Source organism: Sparus aurata, chromosome 21, assembly GCF_900880675.1.
Source record: "Sparus aurata chromosome 21, fSpaAur1.1, whole genome shotgun sequence".
Classification (NCBI taxonomy): domain Eukaryota; kingdom Metazoa; phylum Chordata; class Actinopteri; order Spariformes; family Sparidae; genus Sparus; species Sparus aurata.
In genome coordinates, this window is record NC_044207.1 from 28,879,588 (window position 1) to 28,899,851 (window position 20,264).

Here is a 20,264-nt window from a genome sequence, read left to right on the forward strand (position 1 = left end):
AACAATGACTTTACTGAGGCGGTGTGCTGAACACATGCTGGCAACGTCAACGTGAAGCAGCACTATAATCCCACTAAACTTCCCTCCTTCAACATGCTCTCGTGGCTCTATTGTTCATGTCTCACTTGTCTGCAGCTCCTCTTTTTTTTTTCCTTTTTGGACATTTCCCGCTCTTAGGGGGTGTAATTTATGTGCTGACCTGCGTATGTGCCTTTTACAAAGCACCTTGTGAGTTGGAGATTTGACAGCTCTTTGCTTCACCGGGGCTGTGATTGACTGATGTCATTCTCGCAGTCCAGGCCGTTCGGGTTGTGGAGCTCAACTTGCAACCGGGGACTGGAAGAATCCAAGTCAGAGTCCTGGCAGAGAAATCCAGCAGCTACAGCACGAACGTCTGGAAGCAGTAAAGTCAAAATGAGAAGACGTTTTTAGAGCTTTTTGTGTCTTTATTACGCGTATCTACGGCAGGATCCCAGGGTGTGACACAGCATAGCATTAGCCGGAGGCCACAAACTGGCCACTGGAGATCCTTTTCTCCACGGTTTGATTCGATGTTGAAATAATTATTCTAATAGTGAAAGCATTCATTCTTTTTGCAGCGGAGGATTCTGTCTTTTTGCGTGTCAGTGAAGTGATGCCAGAGGAGCAAAAGAAGCAGATTTATTTCAATCATTTCATCAGTCATTATGGTTTATTGGTTCACACGGCCTGCTAGCTTAGATTGTCCAAAATGTCAAAGGTGTGAGTCTGGTTTTGAGCAAATGTCTCAACAACTGCTGTGAAATTTGGCAAGACATAATTTATCCTGAGGGAAACATGAACTCTGGTGATCCGTTAACTTCTCATAATGGAGCTGTCATCAGGTCATAACACACACGTAACAAAATCTGATATTCAACGTTAATTTTACTCAAACATTTGTACGGTAATCAGCATTTTAATACTTGGCAGAGTTTAGCTAAAACATACTTTGGGTAGTTTATGGTAATGCATCATATTTGCATGTTAAACGTTTATCTGTAAGACATCAATATTCACCAGTTGGCAGACGACACCCCATCTATCATCAAATACAGCAGCCTGCTGGTCAGTTGGCTTCTCTTAGTTGGGGGCCTTAAGCACATTTTCTCACATATTCATCTAAAAGCGCCAAATTTGGCACAGATGTAGCTCAGGTCATACTGAAATGATTGAGCTAGGGCGCCGGAGCAAGTGACCCTTGGGGCCAAGATGGCGGCCAAATCCAATATGGCCGCTGCCCGAAAAGGGTTCCGACTATAACTTTTGAACCACACGAGCTACAAATACAAACTTGATATCTTTTTTCAGCTTAATTGATCATGGGAAACACACAGGAATGTTAATATTTATGACCCGGTGCATCTGGACCCCTTAATCCTCCAATTCCAATATGGCCGCTGTCCAAAAAAGCAGTTTTGGCTGTAGTATGGGCCTTACACCCCATTGTTGGCGCCAATTCATCTACAAGCACCACATTTAGCACGGATGTAGCTGAGGGCATACTGAAATGATTTAGCCAGGGCGCCCGAGCCAGTGGTCCCTGAGACCAAGATGGCGGCCAAATGCAATATGTTTGACGCTGCAGTGTCACTTCTTGAAGCAACTTTCCAGTGAAATGGTATAAAGAGCAAGAAAAGCCCAAATCGGGGAGGTTGGAGTGCACGTACACTGGACACAACCAGGGGTCAGCATCCTGCCACTGACCAGGCCGAGTTAGATGTGAGAATGCGCTGCAGAAATATGGAGTCAAAAGTTAAATCTGCTCGGCTGAAATGTAGCATGTAGCACAGAATTATTTCCCGCCTCTGTTAGACTCACAAATATGTGCATAAAACTGTTGAAACATCTCACTCAATGTATTTAATGTCGTAGCATGCTCGCATTTGTTCACACATGTGCGTGCGAAGCCTCCGCTGGGCTTTCTCTGCAGACTCTTTTGCGAAAACACGCCGTACAGTCCGGCGCTGATGGCTGGCATATGTGGCCAGAGTTCTCCCTCGCTTGCACCATGACACAAGAATTCACACTCGGCTTCCACCGAGCTTTGCCATCGACAGCTGCACTTTTAACAAGAGCGCAGAGATTCAATTACTGGGCCCGCTTCTGCTCTGAAACCTCATCAGCTGAAGCCGCACAGGAAATTGCCTCTCGCAGTGTAAAGGTGGTAACTGGATTGCTGGACTCGGAGGGGAAAATGTACACACATTGTTCCCGTGTGCGTTCTGATCGTGTTGTGAATAGTTGGCAGATTGCATAATGGCGAGCTGGAAGCGTACGCGCGGCTCCGCTGGGTACCGTTTGTGATGGAGGCGGTGCGTTTTTGATACGGCGCTGGAGTTTTTCATCAGGCAGTGAGGGGAGGTTTGCAGTCACTGGGGCAATGAGCAAGACATTTTTGGCAGGTTTTTTTTTTTGGTTACTGTAAAGAAGCGAGCACAGGAGAGTTTAAATCATATTCTTTCATTTTCTCTGGCCCATCTGTCTCTCTTTTCTTTCCCCTCCCTCCCTCTCTCTCTTTCTCTCTCTGGTTGTAAGTCAGGCTAAAGTGGTCCAGCTCCCCACTCCTGTCACTCCTTTACCCCTAACATAATAATTGTCCGACAGCTTGAATATTCGTACCACCGCAGCTTTGGCAACTTGAGTGGGACGCTGAATCACGGCGAGAAATCCTACAATAACATTTTCATGGAAATTAAGTTGTTAGGCTCTCTCTTTATCCTGAATAGATGGCTGTTAAAATATTTTCCTTACGCTGGCAGTTCACCGTTATACACAATTGTTCAAATTATATGGAAACGTGTCCTGCTCTGGCCTTATTTTTAGTTATTACGTTTGGAAATGGAGGAACTGACGACGTCCAAGTCGACTGTTTGAGAGTTGAGCCGTTGAGTCAAAGCGGTGTCGCTGTGAGGATGTTTTCACACCTGTCGTTCAGCTAATTTGGTCCGGATCAATGGAACAAAAATATTAGTTCTGGTCCGGTTCCTGTTCACACTGAGTGTTTTTTGTTTTTGTGTTAATGAGACAAGAGGAGCGAACACGAAGTTATCCAGACTGACAAGGAGCTCTCTGATTGGACAGTTTTGGCATCATCAGGACAGATGAGGGTAAAATCTGACTGACTGACATTTTTTTGCAGCACTTGAATGTTTCTGATGTGTGTATTTACATTCTCCGGCGTCACAATGAGCTCATGAGGAGAAACGACTGATTATTGAAAGTATTATACTGCAGATCGGCCACATGTGAGGTCATAAAGGACGCATCTTGTAGCCTAATGATTAGTAAGTATATCAGCACGGTGGTTTTAACAGCTTGTCCTGAAAAGACGGGACATCAACAGCTGGATTTATTGGCAGTTTTAACAGTAGTTATTTACACTTAAATCACCCGTAGTGAGCGTTGGATCACAACTGGTTCCTCCTCACCATCAAGGTCCACCGCTTTAAAAACCTGAGGGGGGGATTCACACGAGCGCAGTGGGCCGGTTGGCAGCATTTGTACTGATCTGATCTTACCAAATCGTTTTTTTTATTTTGTTTTGTTTAATGCAGTTTACTTTTAGTTTGGATCGTAAATCAATTATTTCATTTTTGGCTCCACTTTTTGTTTCCCTTTTCTTCAACCCCAGTTTTTATATTCAATTTGTTACTCCCTTAATCCCCCCGGCCGTTTCGGGGAAGTAAGTTGGAACTTCACAAAATCCTGCGGTTGGTCACCTGGCTTTTACACCGCAGACGAACACATCACACACCAGAGTCCACTTGGAAGAAGACCAGAAGACCTCAGCCTGCTTGTGTTGTCCCGCATCTGTCTGCGATTACTGTGTTCACATAGACCCAAAATGAACTGATCTTTGGGAGCAAACACTGTAGACTTGCTACTGTCACTATGGGGAAATTGTGAAAGTAGAATATTAAATGTCATTTCGGTAAACTTCCATCCACTTTGACAATCACTCATTGGTCCGGATTACCATCTTCTGCAATATTAACCGCACCTATTGTGAAGTTCATGATGGGGTTTGGGTTTCGCAGCGACATCAATCACACCGACGAAATGCTATTGGAGAATATTCCGGCCACCCTGCACAACCAGTAATTTTGTTTGAAGGGGAAAAGAAACTGTAAAGTGATGTTTCTCTGCTCAGGTTTCACTCCTTCTGCACTCTGCTGCCTTTTGGCTCTGTGTGGCAGCACTCACTGTAAATCACTCCGGATGAGGTTGTCATCCGTAGTGCCTCGAAATCTAAATATAAAAATCTGCTGGTAATTCTTAGGTTTAACATTTTGCCTGGGAAAGTGGAACGGGGTTGTTGGGGAGCTCCTTATACAAGCGTCTGCATTTTCGCTACCTTTGACATTTTGTTGGCAATCGGCGGCCGTGCGAGTGAATGAAGCTCTTTGGGCACACGCTTCGGTTTTTCCGGGGGAGGGAAGTGCATCAAGTTATTGGCTTCCTTTTCCACTTTCACCTCACACACAGTTTGGCTGTGTCACTCCTGGGATAAGTGAAGAAGTGGATGTTTTATTCATTCTTAATAACTTCTACGATGTGCATTTCAGTTTCGGTCAGCTAAGGAGGTGGAAAAGAAAAAGCTGGTAACTGTGCAGACCTGATGTTCTTTCAGACCGCAAAACATGGAGGAATAAATGGTTATGAACCAATAATGAGTAGTTTCGAAACCTTCAACGGGCGAACCACAAGTGGCTCTCAGACTTTAGAGGTTTGAACCACTTCAGCACTCCCCCCCCCCAAAAAAAAGAGCCATTTCAAAATGTGCCACTGCTATTTTTCAAATCATAAAATATCTGACATGAAACATTGACTCTTTTGTACCAAAGTGTCTGTGATAATCATCAGTGACCGCTGCTGGGAGGACACGAGCGCGGCGCTGACAGCGGCTTCGAAGCTTTTCGTTTCCAGCACACATTTCAGCGTGTCAACACACAGTCAGAAAGGAAAACCCTTCCCGGAACCATCCAGAAAAACAGAAGTGCCTTCACTCTCTCTCCAGACCAAAATAAATAACCAAAGAACCTAGCCGAGGCACATTCCTTTCCCTGAAAACGGCCTTAATTTTCCCCTGGATGCACGGCTGCAGCACAGCGTTTTACTGCCATTTGGGAGCCATTGAGCGGTGTGATTGAGTGTTGGATGGGCTAATTGTGATTAGTGAGGTTAGACCTTCCTCCGGGATCAGGACGGTTTACCAGCCATCAATCGCCGTCCGTCATCGTGCTCTCATCAGCCCGGCTGCTTCCACTTCCTGATTTCTTCCTTGTTTGTCGCGACCCAGAAGGGTTTTGTTTTGTTCGCGATTGAAGTGATTTGTCAAGTGGTTTCCATGTTTAAGTTTAAACTGAACGACTGCTAGGTTTTATAGAGAAGAATCATCTGGGTTTTAAACAGGATGGGGAGAGTAAATAAAGACATAATGAACACTTTCTGAAAATACTGGGTTTTAAACCCGAGTAGAGGGAACTAAACATCCCAGTTTTCATGCAGTTGTCCCGTCATCCCCACAGGGGCAATCTTCATCTCAACATAAATGATTGTAATTAGTCACTAAAGCGATGTTAAAGCTATTTTAGATTCAGGGTATGTGGCCATTAGGACCGTGGAAACATGAGATAGCTGTTATATAAGTGTACAACACAACAGTGAAATAAAGACCAACAGAGAAGAAGAATGTGTCTGCGGGTATTTAACTTATTTCTGTATTTTACCCACCCAGATCCAGACAGAACCATTAGATTTCTTATTTCTCTTTACGAATGTTTGTGTTTTTGTCTCAACCGCCGTGTCTCTTCTCCTTTTCCTCTGCACACTAAAGCTGAACAAGGCAACTTTCCATGTTGACAGCTCACAATGTGTAATAAATTGCAGGGTGGGCTGGAGGAACTGGTGTTATTGTTTAAGGGGGCTGGTCCGTGCACGCCTCAGAGCCAAGTATGAATACCGGGGGTTTTTCTGAATGACCTTGCTGTATTTTAGAGGGGCTGCAGAGCACAGGGAACACTATGAGAATTGTTTTGCAGATGTTATGGATGTAATGGATACCGAAAAAACATTGGTGTTTTGTTGTGTTGCCAGGTTGTCTGCAATTATTCCTTTTCTGAACTTAGACGTGCATTTAGTTTGATTGTCTCTCCAGCCTTCATGTTGTGGTGTTTTTATTTATCACATTCAACTGTTTTTTTTTTTTTTTAACTTTGCCTAATGAGTTCCCGCTGAATAATTATTTATGTCAGATCAGAAATATTTCAAATGACTGCTTGGGGGCGATTGCAGTGTTTTGGCAATCCTGAACTCATTGATTTTTATAGCTCCGTTTCAAGATTTTGTAGCATGAAATAAACTTCATGAAAAACTTGAAACTCTGACATGTCGACCCGTGGATGTTTTAAAGTGCCTTCTGCATTCTGCTCGTTTGCTTTCAACTGGGTTGCATGTTGCCTCGTATTGATTACATGTTGTGTCCGTGAAAGCCTTCGGCGCGGTGGTCTCGTTTCAGATCAATGGCGTCGAACAGTCAAGGTTAGCATGACTTCGAGGTGTTTTGTTTAGTTTTTTGTATCTGTCTCGATCGCGTTTGTGCCAGCGAGAGAATTGATCACACAGCATCAGTTAGCATTAGCTTCGCTCCGAGTGAGGGGTGGAAAAAAAAAAACCCACAAATCCCACAGAAGGGTGGTGGACCGATGCCACGAACAGGGCGAAGACAGCGCTCGTATTTTAACTCCTAACTACTCCACAAGTACAGTGCATGAATCTTCCAGATGCACAAATGAATGGACGCAGTGTGAATAGCACAGAGGCGCATGAGGCCTTCTGTCTGTGTGTGTGAGGTCTACTAACCCTCTATTATAGAGCTGCTATAATATCTGTCCATGTATCTTTCAACCAGCAGCACCATATAGACGTATCCCTGTACATTTATTGTACTTGTCTATTTTGGTTGCAGCGTTTACAGAAAATTGAGACCGTCTTTTACATTGTAGACCTTGGCATCGAACTAAGTCTCCTTTTCTTAGCTTTTAGCCCATAAACCTGTCTCTGTCCTCCCCCTCAGGCTCTCTCCACAGTGGAAAGTGATATTTTTTAACTCAACTTGCGGCAACAAATCAGGTTAGAAGCTCGTATTCTGCCAGCGGTGTGTAGTAAATATGTGTCCGCGACGGAGACGGAGTCAAAATAAAAAACACAAAGCATTGATCCCTATCTGGGTTATAAAACCGGAGCTGAAATCGGAGGAAGAATCAGGCTGTAACGCCTCAGAAGACTCAGTTTACGTCGATATATAAACAGTTTCCTGGCATCGGTTTGGCACAATGTGAAGAAAAATCATTTGGGATATTTCTAGAATATTTGGCAGAGGGGGAAAAGAGAAATGTAATGTGACAATCCAAACTTTAAGTCTACTTATTCACTTTTTGTCTGGAGCTCCATCAGTGGCTGGAATTTGTTCAGCTGAGTGAAGCAGATTTCGAAACTTTGATTTTAGCTGAACGCACTTCATCAGCAGTGATGTCGCCGACTTCTTCTTGGAAATGAGAGTCACGAAAGGTAAAGTGACCGACATCATGCATCATGTCTTAGTTTGCATTGAGTAATAAAATGTTACATGGCATTTTTATGTATTTTGAGTATCAAATATAATATTATGGAGGTAATATGAGTTTTGTGAATGTAAATGTGAGAACAACAGCTGTAAGTAAGAACTGGTAAACCTTTTTATAAAGCTGGGTCTGGAGGCAAATGGCTATAAACCATTTTTACACCAAATTAGCGCATATTTGGTTGTTTAAATGCGGATGAACTCAATAAAACTAGGAGATGGACTCGCTAGAAAACAGGAAACCCTAGAAGGCAGCATGGAGTCCATTAACAATGTTAAAGTAGGATTCTTTATTTAGGCTGTGCATTTTACACATACAGTCTCGAATGTTTCACAGCTTGAAAAGAGATGGAAGGGACACCAATTTAAACAACTCCTTAATTCAACGTACGTCGCAACTTGGAAAGGGATGTTGTGCTTAAATGTGTCAGTAAATGCCGATTGTACCCTCTTCTTAACGAAGACAATAGCCAGATGTTGGATAATGTTAGTGAGTTTTTTTTTTGTCCAGTGAGAGAAGCATATTGGAACAACTGTTGTTAGGGTGTGGTGGCAGTGACCTTTGACCTCTCCAGAAAGTTTCTTTTAAATGTTAGTCATGACTTGTGAAGAAGAAGAGAATATTAGCCAAATGTCTGAAAAAGCAATATAGCTGAAGTGAGTAGTGCAAGATCAAGTTTATAAACTCAGACAAGCATTGATGTACTTATCAAAGCATCACAGGGTAATTAATAAAAAAATACTTAATGTACAGATCTGGTGAATAAACAAACAGGCACTTGTGCAACACCACATTGGTAATTAGCTGGACCTACAGCCCCGCGCACAGCCCGGAGGTTGTTCCAAGGTTAAAAAAGAAAAAGAAGAAAATTCAATATATCGGCTCCTTCCTCTCTCTCCCAATAAATGTCAAGGCAGCAATGGGAGCCATGAGACGTACGGAGGGGGGAACAGTCTGAGCCTGTTAATTTAGAAAGCGGCGTGGTTAATTTACAGAGTGCAATATCTGTGTTCTTTACACATCCAAAGTAAACAGGCTGTGGATTTTTTATTGGAGCATTACCTCAGGGTTTTTTGGGTTTTTTTGCGCACTGCAAGCTTTTTTTTTTTTTTTTTTTAAGCAGGGCTGCTGTGGCTTGAGGGAGGGAAAAATATAAGCGGCCCTTTCCATTAAAACTACAACAGATTCCCTATTATTGGCTGGAAATGAATTGGGCACTATGGGCCGGTGGAATGAATGAATGGAGCTTTGATTGGTTTAACTGAATACATGAGGTCCCGGTCAAGCCAACGATGAGTCCACTTGGAGCGGGACCAAGAATGAAGTTATGGGCTCCCAGTGTGGGAATGAGAGGTATGTGAGGGAGAGAGGCCAATAAAAGTGCTCTGCATGGATATCTGCTTCAGAAAATCACTGGCAGAGAATCCTTAATTCTGATTACATGGATTACATTATTTACAGATGACAGCATGACTCAGATTTAGCAGCCTCATCATCGGTGCACCAAACATGAGTCAAGTGGACTGCCAGTAACAAGGAACATTACTATGTAGAAAAGTGTTCCCTTAAAGGGAAGTTAACCAAGTTTTGGAGCAGTCAGCCTCGGAGACGTCTGTCACTACTTTTGGTAAGCCTTTCTTTTACGGTCCCCTAATTACCAGGTATTTACCTGGTAACACAAAAGTGTTACTAGGTAATTACCAATGGTAATAAGAAAGTAAATACAATACCTAGTAACACATTTTTGTTACCATATATTTACTGGGTAAATAGCTAGTAATTAGGGGACTGTAGCTACCTGCTTATTACCAGCAGTAATTACCCAATAACACACTATAATTACCATATAGTTACCAGGTAAATGCCCAGTATTTTGGCCATAGTTTCATTGTATTTACTTTTTTATTACCATTGGTAGTTTCCTAGTAACACTTTTGTGTTACCATGAATTTACCAGGTAAATACCTGGTAATTAGGGGACTGTAAAAAAAAGGCTTACCCTACTTTTTTTCTGTCTACTGAACTACAGCCAGCAACCGTATCCAGGGGAGTTATCGTATATATTTATATGTTTGCAGGTATTTCAAGCCAAAACATGCTCTTTTCCTAACCCCAACCACATGTTTTGTTGTTGTGCCTAAACCTAGCCAGACCATAGACGATGTACTGTCGAAGCATGAAATTGAACCTTGGACCTAAAGAAATGTGAAGCTGTTATGTAAAGAAATGTAAAGATAAAGTAACATACGTTACCGACATGTGTTGTGGCGGCAGCGTTGACCATATTGGTGAACATAAGGAAGTGTGCATCACGTTCAGGCATGACCAAACAAGCTGATTGCAGCTTCTAGACAATACTCGTGGTTCCACCTGGCACACCGTGTCCTGTATTGAAAGTGTCCCAGAAGCAGCTCTCGACTCTGATCCCCCAGAGGATACGTGTCGAGTTTATTTTTGACTGAAGCGGACAGAAGCCACGTCAAGCTGTGCAGAGCACGTCGAACCGGGCGGGAAGTCAAACACGAGAAAGGCTTTTTAATTTCCAATATTAACCAAATATTTGTGGGATCAGGATCTGCAGTGCAACAAGGTCACAAATATCACCAAATAACATAAGTAAAACTGACAAAATAGAAACCATTGAACTAGCCAGCCTGCTTACCATTTTTAGAAATACAAAAAAAAAAAGAAAAAGGGAATGCTGACCTTAATGATTGAGGCTGTCGTGAAGGTGCTGTTGAGTGAAAACTTGAAATCTGGTCATTTTAAATGTCATGAAACAATTGTTATACGTCACCTAGACATTTAAAAATCACATTTTAACCTTTTTTGTTCACATTTTGAACCTGGACTTCTTTTGACCTATAAATCCAGCGCTCACCGGCTTGGTTATACGGTTACGCGGTCAGAGTTTTGTTTAGTTATGTGATTACAGATACAGCAGTTAAATTTAGACTCGGTGTGGTTAAGATCAGACTAAAGACATAGGAGCGATGTTGTCTGTAACCTTTCCTCTACAGCCACACATTTTTTTCACAAATGGTGAACAAGGCTTTGCAAACCTGGCGACGGAACAGCTGTGATGCATCAGTTTACCACAGAATGGTTAATGGTTTTCAGTGGTGCCTCTATTGAGATTTTTTGATGATAAAATGAACTCGGTGTGGGTGCATTGACTGGAAAGTCTAACCATCCAGCAGCGCTAACTCCACTTCTTGGGTTGCAGTGCAATGTTTTTAAGATGCCAGACTTTTAACTTAGCCGGTTAAGTCTCGCCACGGGCTATGAGAAATGGCAGGCCTAACCACAGTGTCCATTGCAGGTCCACCCACGATAAAGACATGTAATTAGTGGATGCTCCTGACAGCGTAAGGTCAATTTAAGGGCCACCTGGGATCTCTCACAGGCTGGGAACAGCAGCGATTGTAGCCCATCTTAATTTAGCCTCAGAGAACAGAGGGAGAGCAGGGACAACTTTCACCGCAGTCGTGAAATTGCTGTATTTTTCTGCAATTTTCACTTTCACCGCGAAGCTAGCTTGTTAATGAGCTTACAAGCAGTTCGGCGGGAGGAGCCGCCTTTGCTGTGGTTGTCTCGAACTCTGACAAATGCAGGTCAGGGCTGGGTGACGGTGACAGCCACTCCCACGACCACAATTACACACAGATACAGGCAGAAATGCATAAACACGTGCATCGGAATGTACAAATGTGTGTCTACAGACATGCAGTGAATGCGTACATATTTTATTTTTTTTCCTCTGCACAGTGGAAAGCATGAAGAAGGACACATACCAGCACATCCACACCAGAGGCTGATGTCATTGATGGAGTGGAGGCCATCGCTCCCCCTGCCCGATGGCCACTGCTGGCCCAGATGGTGCGTGACCTGACAAATAGGGGTCACTGCGAGTCAGGAGGGCGGCTGCAGGGTAGCAGGTCAGCGTGGGTGGTATGAATATCCACCGCCGGCCAGAATTACAAGGAGATGCTGCTCCTTCGCCTTTTCTTGCATATCAACATTTCAGGCAAAGGCCTTGATAAGGTTGGAAAAACGACAAACATCTTTAGGTGTCTTATTGTCCAATCTGCCCCAAGTTTCACATGTTTAATAAGAGTCCCAGCCTGGAGACATCTACATGTTAATTAGGAGTCACAGTCATTGGGTAACATACTGGAAACCGGAAATAAGCTTTGTGCATTGACTGTATAGAATATGGACGGAGATTCTCGGGTCTGAAAAGTGAAGTGCTTTTAAACTACATTCTGTCTGAAGACCAGCAGCGGGCCACTTCACTGGTTTCAAAAAGAAGTCCCATTGTATGTAAGCTTATAAGAAAATAACCTGACTTCTTACTTGAGTTTTTACCTCAGTAAACGGTTTCCTAATGAGTTTATGGTCTCAATCGCTAGTTTCCAATATTCTTCAAGACAACATGATGTTCATTTCATAGATAATGGTGCCAAGTTGTTACCTCGGCGAGTCCTTATCCTGCCCAGCACCGCTGTCTCATCCAAATGTGGTAACTTCATGCTTGAAACCTAATAAATCCAAAAGTGTGGCCCCTAAAAACATCGAGAACAAATCCTCTTTTCAGACGCCAGGCCATTTATCTGAGATTTGGTTTCCTGCCTTGAAACATCTTCCTCTGGTTGGTGGTGATTTTTTTTGCCCCGCATATTGAAAGTACCAACAAACAATGTTTAAGTTCAGTTTCCTTGAATCAGCTGCCATTTGTCTTCACAGTATAGTGTATTTTCTGACGCAGAGGTCTATATGATCTATTGCTACAACAGGTTTGTTGACTTGGAACCAATTTAATTTCCCTGCAACTTCGTTTGTTATTTTGTCACCAGGTGACGAGTTAAATAGTGAACAGCTGGAGCCACATCTGCATTAAAAAAGCCTGAATGGGACCTGTTTTCATAAACTTTCTCAAAATGTAGAGGAGATCTACAAACCAGTCCAGTTGTCTTCTAAACTCTTAGTTCTTGTATCAAATGTCCTTTATTCCTGAGGGAGCGTTCATTGAGAATGATTGTTTTATGTTCTCAGCTGTTCTCAGAAAAAGGAACTTAATTGCACTACGACTGTCTGAAAATTACAGATGCATAACAGATCAAAACACTGATTATGTTTCAACACAGCGCAGCTACTTTACCTGCTCAGTGAATGTGGCCAGGAACAGCTGATTATTCCCACAAATGACAGACACAATAAATATTATTCAGCAGACGGACGGTGCGGTAATCATCATATCAGCCAACTTTTTCCATTCTGTGGCGTCCTGGTGCGTAAAGCTCTACAGGGTTGCTCTCTCGTGACCTGTTGAGGAACACAACGGGAGGGAACGGGGTTTACGAACACACGCACAATTAAAACAGCTGTTTCATCGGCAGCTGTGACATTAATGGAGTCCATACAGCAACTTGTTGATCATGCACTGGTGATTGGACAACCCTGGGTGTTCCCCTCCCTCACCGGCGCTGTCCTCCTCGCTGACCTTTCGCCATTTCTCACACGTAATCCAAATAATCCAGTGTTGTATTATCTGGCAGCCACTGTGCATTAGCCTAAGCTAAAAGTTTTGAGGTATGAACGCAGGCTTTTATCATCCTCTTCATATGGTTTGCATTAGGTGCTTTCAGAGACCGCTTTTCACCCTCAGACACCAGCACTTCTGTTCCATTTACACTCTGTCTCAAGCGTGTCCTGTTCTCCTCTGGTCTCTCGATGCCCATTAAGATCCAGCTTGTGCAAACAGACGCTATCAGCCGTATGAAATGTTTTGTCTTGGTTCCATTAGCGGGCGCACACGGCTGCCTCGAGATGCAGCGTGTCACAGGCTGGAAAACTCCGGAGCGTGGACGAGGAGTTGACTCGGGCGCGCTGCCCTTTTGATCGAGCGTAGACGAGCTGGCCGAATGATAACAGTTGAGATTGAACGCGTCGCCTTCTGTGGAGAGTGCGGGAGTATTTTTCCAAACTCAACACATTTTCAACACACATGACACTTTCTGTAATCCTCCTTCAAAGCCCAAAGTGTAGGCATAGAGTATATTACATCATGACAGGCTGCAGCTGTCCACCGACCTCACACTCGCCTGCATTTGTTTTTTCCTGTTAATATTTCACAAATGTTTAAATACACTGTATCTCTTTAACTTTTATAAGACAGCATTTTCCCCCATCTTACCTGAGGTTAATCAGCTGTAATGGTCAGCTTCATGGACTCATTATCAGCAAGTAATTTAACCTTTTGTTCCTAAGGAATCAAACAGGGGCAACCAGAAGAAGTCCGTGTTAAAATCAGAATAAAATATACTTTTGAAAAGGTAAAAAAGTTAAAAAAGTTGAACCTGAGGACACCCGATTGCCTCCGGAGGTAAAGTCCAACCAAGGACCATTGTTGCATATTTGCCATGTCCCTCCTGTGTGTCATTTACTTCATTAAAAAAGTTAAAAATGGCCAAAAATTGTCAGCCCAACACTCACATCCCACTTGTTAGCCCTTTGCTGCACGTCTCCCACCAAATTTCATAACTCTAACGAGGAAATAACGATGAGCTTTGGCTCTCATGTTGGATACATTTTTAAAAATACCTGCCACGATTTCAAAACCCTGGATATCTATTATATTGTAGAGCTTGCTGTCGGCCTCTGTCAGGGAAGACCCTCCTCCCCAAAACTGTGTGGTGATGTAGTAGAAAACAGCGACAAAGTCCAGGCAGAAGCTCGGGGTGGTTGGATGGATTACACAAACACGTCAACGCAGAAAATCACAATCTCTTCCTAAACCTAACCAAACTCGTTGTCATTATTAGCAAATGATTATTCTGACGTTAAGTTATGAGGACGTGTTGGCCGGTGGTGTAGCTGCCACATCCGTAATAAATAAATGCATTACTGTCAGACTAATGCAGAGGTTCAATCTTCATAAGTGTAGTTCTGTAAACGTTTGGGCGCTTGGAGAATGACGGAGCCCACAAACGATCATTCAGCTCCATCCGTCTTCGTGAAATGGTTTGTTAAAACCCCCTTCGGCCAACAGGAGTGGAGGGCTGATGTTTTCCCAGCTGTTTGTGTGTTCCCTCACATTTTTTATTTTTTTTTTATAACCGCACAAGTCGGTGATTAATCTCATATAGAAACAATTAACAATCTTCTCTTTGTCAGCAGGAACACAGCTGGGATGACCCGGGCTGGGCGGCCGGTCTCCTCTGCTGTGGTATTTGTTAGTCATTTGTTGATGACGGATTAACTTGGAAACACCGTTTGACTCGTACTGTAAACTCAGGGCCCCCTTATTAGGTCAGCGTGCTCTTTATGCGCTGCTGAGACGGACGAGCTCGAGTTCGCAGTGGGTGTATGCGTGAGTGGAGAGGGAGAGAGTGGAAAAGGTCAAGTGGGCCGAGAGCAGGTGGTCACCAGCTTTAATGAAAGAGCGATAATAGTGAACTGCTGCTGTTCTGTTCTGCAGAGAGAGTTTCTATACCGTAAAAAGCTGTTCAAATGAAGTTCAAACTCAGTGCAGCAGCGCATCTTTTGCAGTCACACCCCAGATGGACTAATCTGTTTACAAACCAACTGCATTTCTCAACAAACTATGGAACAATTGCACTACACAATTAAAACGATCGCTGATTAATTTGTGTTTTTGTTCCTCCTGAAAATAGCCGGAGCTGCAGCGTCACCTCTACAAGCCTCTTTTTTCTTCTCCGGTGTCGAACTCTCTCTGCTCATATGACAGCAGCGTCTGATTATGTGTTGCTCGCGCTAATATCAGGGAGGTGAAAGCCAACTGAAACTGAAGACATCTGCAAACTTTAAACTCCTCCTCGGCTGCTTCCTCTTGCACTTTCCAAGTTCAAATGATACCGTGGTAAATCTCTCCTGCGTAAATCCCATAATAGCTACTCGGGAGTTCATAGGAAGTCGGCGGCGCGGCATCAACACCAGTAGTTAGCATCTCAGTGTTTTCACTCGGCCGGTTTAGGAATCCGCCATGTGTTGATCAGCAGTTTTGGAGTATTAACCGCTAACTGGCTGAATTGGCTGGCTGGGACCGCTTGTGCCCAGCTGTCCACTGCGGGATCAGAGGAGAATTCACTCTTTCAACACACGGTCGAGGCCTCAATACGGACGCCGCCGCGGCTAAAACCTCAACGAGCCCTGTAGAAAATACTTCAACACGTTGTGAGCGGAACCGTCCAAAACTTTAAACATTAAACCGATGTTAATATGCCTGTGATGAAAAGTCTGCACACCAGAATATTTTGCGCTGGAAAATGTTGGTTTGCTCTCACGTTAAACTTGTCCACCTCCTTTACACCATTAGTCTGTATATTCAGGTTTCTGTAAGCATGAGATAGTTTTCTGCATCAGAATGAGACGATTTTTCTTTCTCGTAAACGTCCAAAATTCCATCTGTCTTCAATTTTCCATTTCATTTCTTTAAGGGTTTCATGGGATTATCCCTTTTTGAGCTTGACCTTTTTGTTTCTGTAATAAACGTGTAACGTCCGCTGGGAAATTATTACGGCTGCCTCCTAATAGTTGTCTTAACTGTTAGGCCACGTTTCCATTAGCCTGTTAGTCATCAGGGGGGGAAAGTATCACAGGGATGCTTGCAAAGTGGCCAACAAGTGAGACATCTTGCTTCTTTCTCGTCTCTGCTGAGAGTTCTCTGCACATACGCAGCACCGGTTGGTATGTGTGGATCCGTTAGTGACGCCACCATTAGTTTATGACCATTAGCGATGCAGCTAATAGCTTTTTACACAAATAGCAACGGAGCTTCGGACCCACAGGGAGGAGGTTTTGAGGTATGAACAGCAGAACCAGCCTCCAAGTGCAAAACCAATGGATGTTACCAGGGTGATTTACAGCAGCCACAAATAAGACGTTTACCGGGGCGATGAAAATGAAAGGAAGAAGCAGTAGAGGAGCGAGTTTCCTACAAATAGTATTTCTTTTGTGTCTTCTCCTGTGTGAAACAGACTTGAATAAGAGTAAACCCTTTGCTCGAATCATTTGAAAAAGTTTTGCACCGCTGGATGTAAATGCATTGAACCTCAGGATCGCAGCAGCTGTCGAGCAGTAGGTTGCCATTACAGGCTAAACATGTTGTTGCACTATTACACTATTAGACTTCTACTGTATGAACTGCCAGCCTGTGTCTTGTTATATTTCTTTTTTTTTGCTGCACATACTGTATATCATCTGGACGGCACTGCGAGGTTATTGGGTTTGCAAGCCAAATAAAGTTTTGGCTCACAGTAAGCTGTTGAGACAAAGTCATTACGAGTAGCCTGTGGTTCGCAGTGAAGTGTTCCCAGGTGTAACTGGAGTAAATTCTGTCTCTGTTTTCGTTGGAAGTCACACTGGAACCTCACCTGAACCTGAGATCCAGTCTGTTTACTCTGAGATCCTCGGGAGATGCAACACAACGAGGGATGAGCAGACACCGGCGACACACGCACAAACTGTGAGCTGTTCACCTACACACACACACACTCACACTGACGGGCCAAACACGCCTGATTTACGTCTCTCACGCTGGCCATAATCTCACTGTTTTCGTCCAACAGTAGAAGCAATTAATGCTGACGTTTGTTTTTGCATCGACATTCCACAGTTGACAAGTTGCTTCCCTCAGACTCAGAACGCAACGGCCATGTGTGTTTGCGCTGTCGTTTCCCACGCTACCCCCTTCGCCTCGCGGCCGCCTGCGACATTTAAATCCATCAACGCGCGCACCTTTTTCGCACATATGTTCGACAGTTTGTGTCATCTTCCAGAAGGATGCAAACTGAAAAACACATGGTTGCTATGCTATGCGCCGGGCTTCGGCGCGGCGGAGTCGCAGCTTCGTGCTCTTCTCTCCGACTCTACAACATGCACTGAAATGTGACACACAACTGCAAACTGTCTGCGCCCACCAGCGCCTCATGCATCAGCTGTGAGTCTGAATCTAACATTAGCTGTCTGCACACGAGCTGACACGTACCGAATGGGGGGAAAAACAAAAACAAAAAAGACGCCCACGACATTTACAAACTTTTGATTTGTCACGTTTTTCGTGTCATATTAAAAACGGAAGATTAAAACTACAGGTTTCGTGATGAATGGAACGTAAGATTTATTGATTTGTGCCATAAACTGAAATTCTTGTTTACTTTTTTATTTGATCAGACTTGATTTCTTAATCTGTCCACATTTCCTGACCTGGATTTATTTAGGATAGAGCTGGAGATGTGTGTGAAAACCAAATTCCTTTTTAAATCATCTGCAGTAAATCATTAAATACATTTTCACGAGTATGGGCTTGGTTATTGCTGGTTCGGTATAGATTATGTATTGATTTGTGCTCTTTTTCAGTAAACTTATGGATTAAAACTTTACAGAGCAATGCCCCTTCACTATAGAAGTCTAGTTTTTGCCTTCGATTGATTGCCACATGTCCATCTCTTGTGTCTGAGGTCCCAAGTCCGATTTAAAGAGTATATTATATTCAGCTTAGGCAATCCAGGCCATGCTGGTAACAAGGGATATTGTAGGTTTCGTCATGCCTGTATTTAACTGTAGCAGGTGTTTTTCATCACGTTTACACCCACGTGGGACTTCAACAACCATCGACGTTGATCCAACGATCAGCTCGTCTTTAGGGGGGGCGACTGAAGCCGATCATCATCATCATCATCATCGTCGTTGTCGTCGTCTCCGCAGCACACGGCGAAGTTGACGATTCCCCTGTGAAACATCCTTTGAGTCTGACTGCCTCCCAAGACGGTGTAGGTGTCTGTACAGTGCACACTTCTGCCACATTCACTCTGCAACCAGGCAAAAGCGTTTTGGCGTCAATCACACAGGTGCGTGTTGTGTATACCCACAGAGTCCCACAGCGAGAGGTGTCAGTCTCCATATACAAGCTGTATCTGTGGAAGCTTTGTCTGCTGACAGGAGGAACAGCGTGACAACACAGCGGGGAGACTGGCATCCATCTCAGCCCCCCCCGGGCGCTCCGCTTGACGCTGTACACATCGCTGGATGCTTTAAATTCCTCGCCCTAGAAGAACTGTCTTGCGTGATCTTCCCTCCAAAGCGTGTTCTGTCTTCTGACTGGAATACTGTCGGAGCGCTGAGTTTTTTTGTCATCTGGGGTGTGTTTTCAAGTAGGTGAAAAAGGGAGAGTGTGAAAGCACACCGTTCAGAGGAGCGCGCGTCTGAAATAGTTTGTCGGTGACTTTGTTTCCACAGACCATTTTTGGGTCAAAGCAGTCGAACAAACGATGCGACCGGGAGATTTTTAAAGAACGGAGGTCTGTTCTCTCCCGCAGAGAAACACTTGCAGTTTCCTGATTTTGCTTTTTTTTCTTCTGCTCACTTCTTCGTCTCTCTCTCCTTGCTGTAAAACACACAGAAATCTGAAAGTGGAGCTGAAGATTCCCTCTCACAACCATCAGACCTGCCTACAAAGTCAGATCAAGCAGATGGCAAGTGCTTTGCATAAAGGGCATGAAACTGAATCTGTGGGGCACCTGCAGCGCAGAGGCCAGGCTTCCAGTGAAAACCAATACCGTCTCTTCAAATGTGACCAGGAAACCGGAGCACTAATAGACCCCTGACAATGGACAAACTGGGAGAGATCGGCTTGGCCTCTCTCTTTTTGGATCCCTGCATGAATGAGGTCATTATGGATTTTGGTGCGTAGCTGGAAGGATAACATCTGTATGGACGCGGACCGACGGAGCCGTATGAATACTCCAAGATACCATGTCCCGCATTTGAATGTTTTTCTTCATAGTTTACACTTTTAATTTGATCTCTCCTGTTGATCTTTCAGAAGTTCTGGACTGCGCGATGGCACGAAACTGACGGCGCCGCTCTGGCAGCAGGAAAATGGCAGAAACCGAAGCCTTCAGGGGTTTCTGGCAATGGCAGGTAGTGAGAGAGTGAAGTTAAACTCAACACTGCTTCAAAAAAAAAAAAAAACCCACAGCCGCTCTGTTCTCTTCAAGAAGGCCACTGCACACAGCAGGAGTCGTGACACACAGGGATTAAACAGCTGAACCTGACCAAACCTCTCCCAATCCCTCCAACTCTAACCCGTGGTCATGAGATTTAGGCAGAGACAGACAGAACGAGATTACAGCTGCAGCCATCCTAAATGAGCTTCTGACGCCGGGTGACTACGCCACCTCAGAGATCAGATGAGGTTTTCTGAGATCCCTAACTTTCAGATACTTAAGGCGCAGGATTATGAGGCTTCCTGGATGCCTCCCCCGTGGAGGTGTCCCAGGGCCAGAATCCAACTGTACCGCTAATCCTATCTGGCCGGGGAATGCCTCGGTCTGCCCCGTGAGATGAGATGGAGGGATGTGGCTGAGGCAAAGAATAGCAGGGCTCCCTCTCGCTAAGCCTGCTGCCACCGTGACCCACATCAGTGCAGCAACGTATGTTTTTATGAGGTGACGGCACAAGTTCCACCGCTTACTTTGCAGTCACAGAGATGGAAGAGAAACTTTTTGTTGCAGGGATACTTATTTCAACTTTAGAAAAGCACCTGTAGTGCCAGACTGACGCTGAAACAAGCTGAGGCCTTTTTATTCTTTAAAGCGA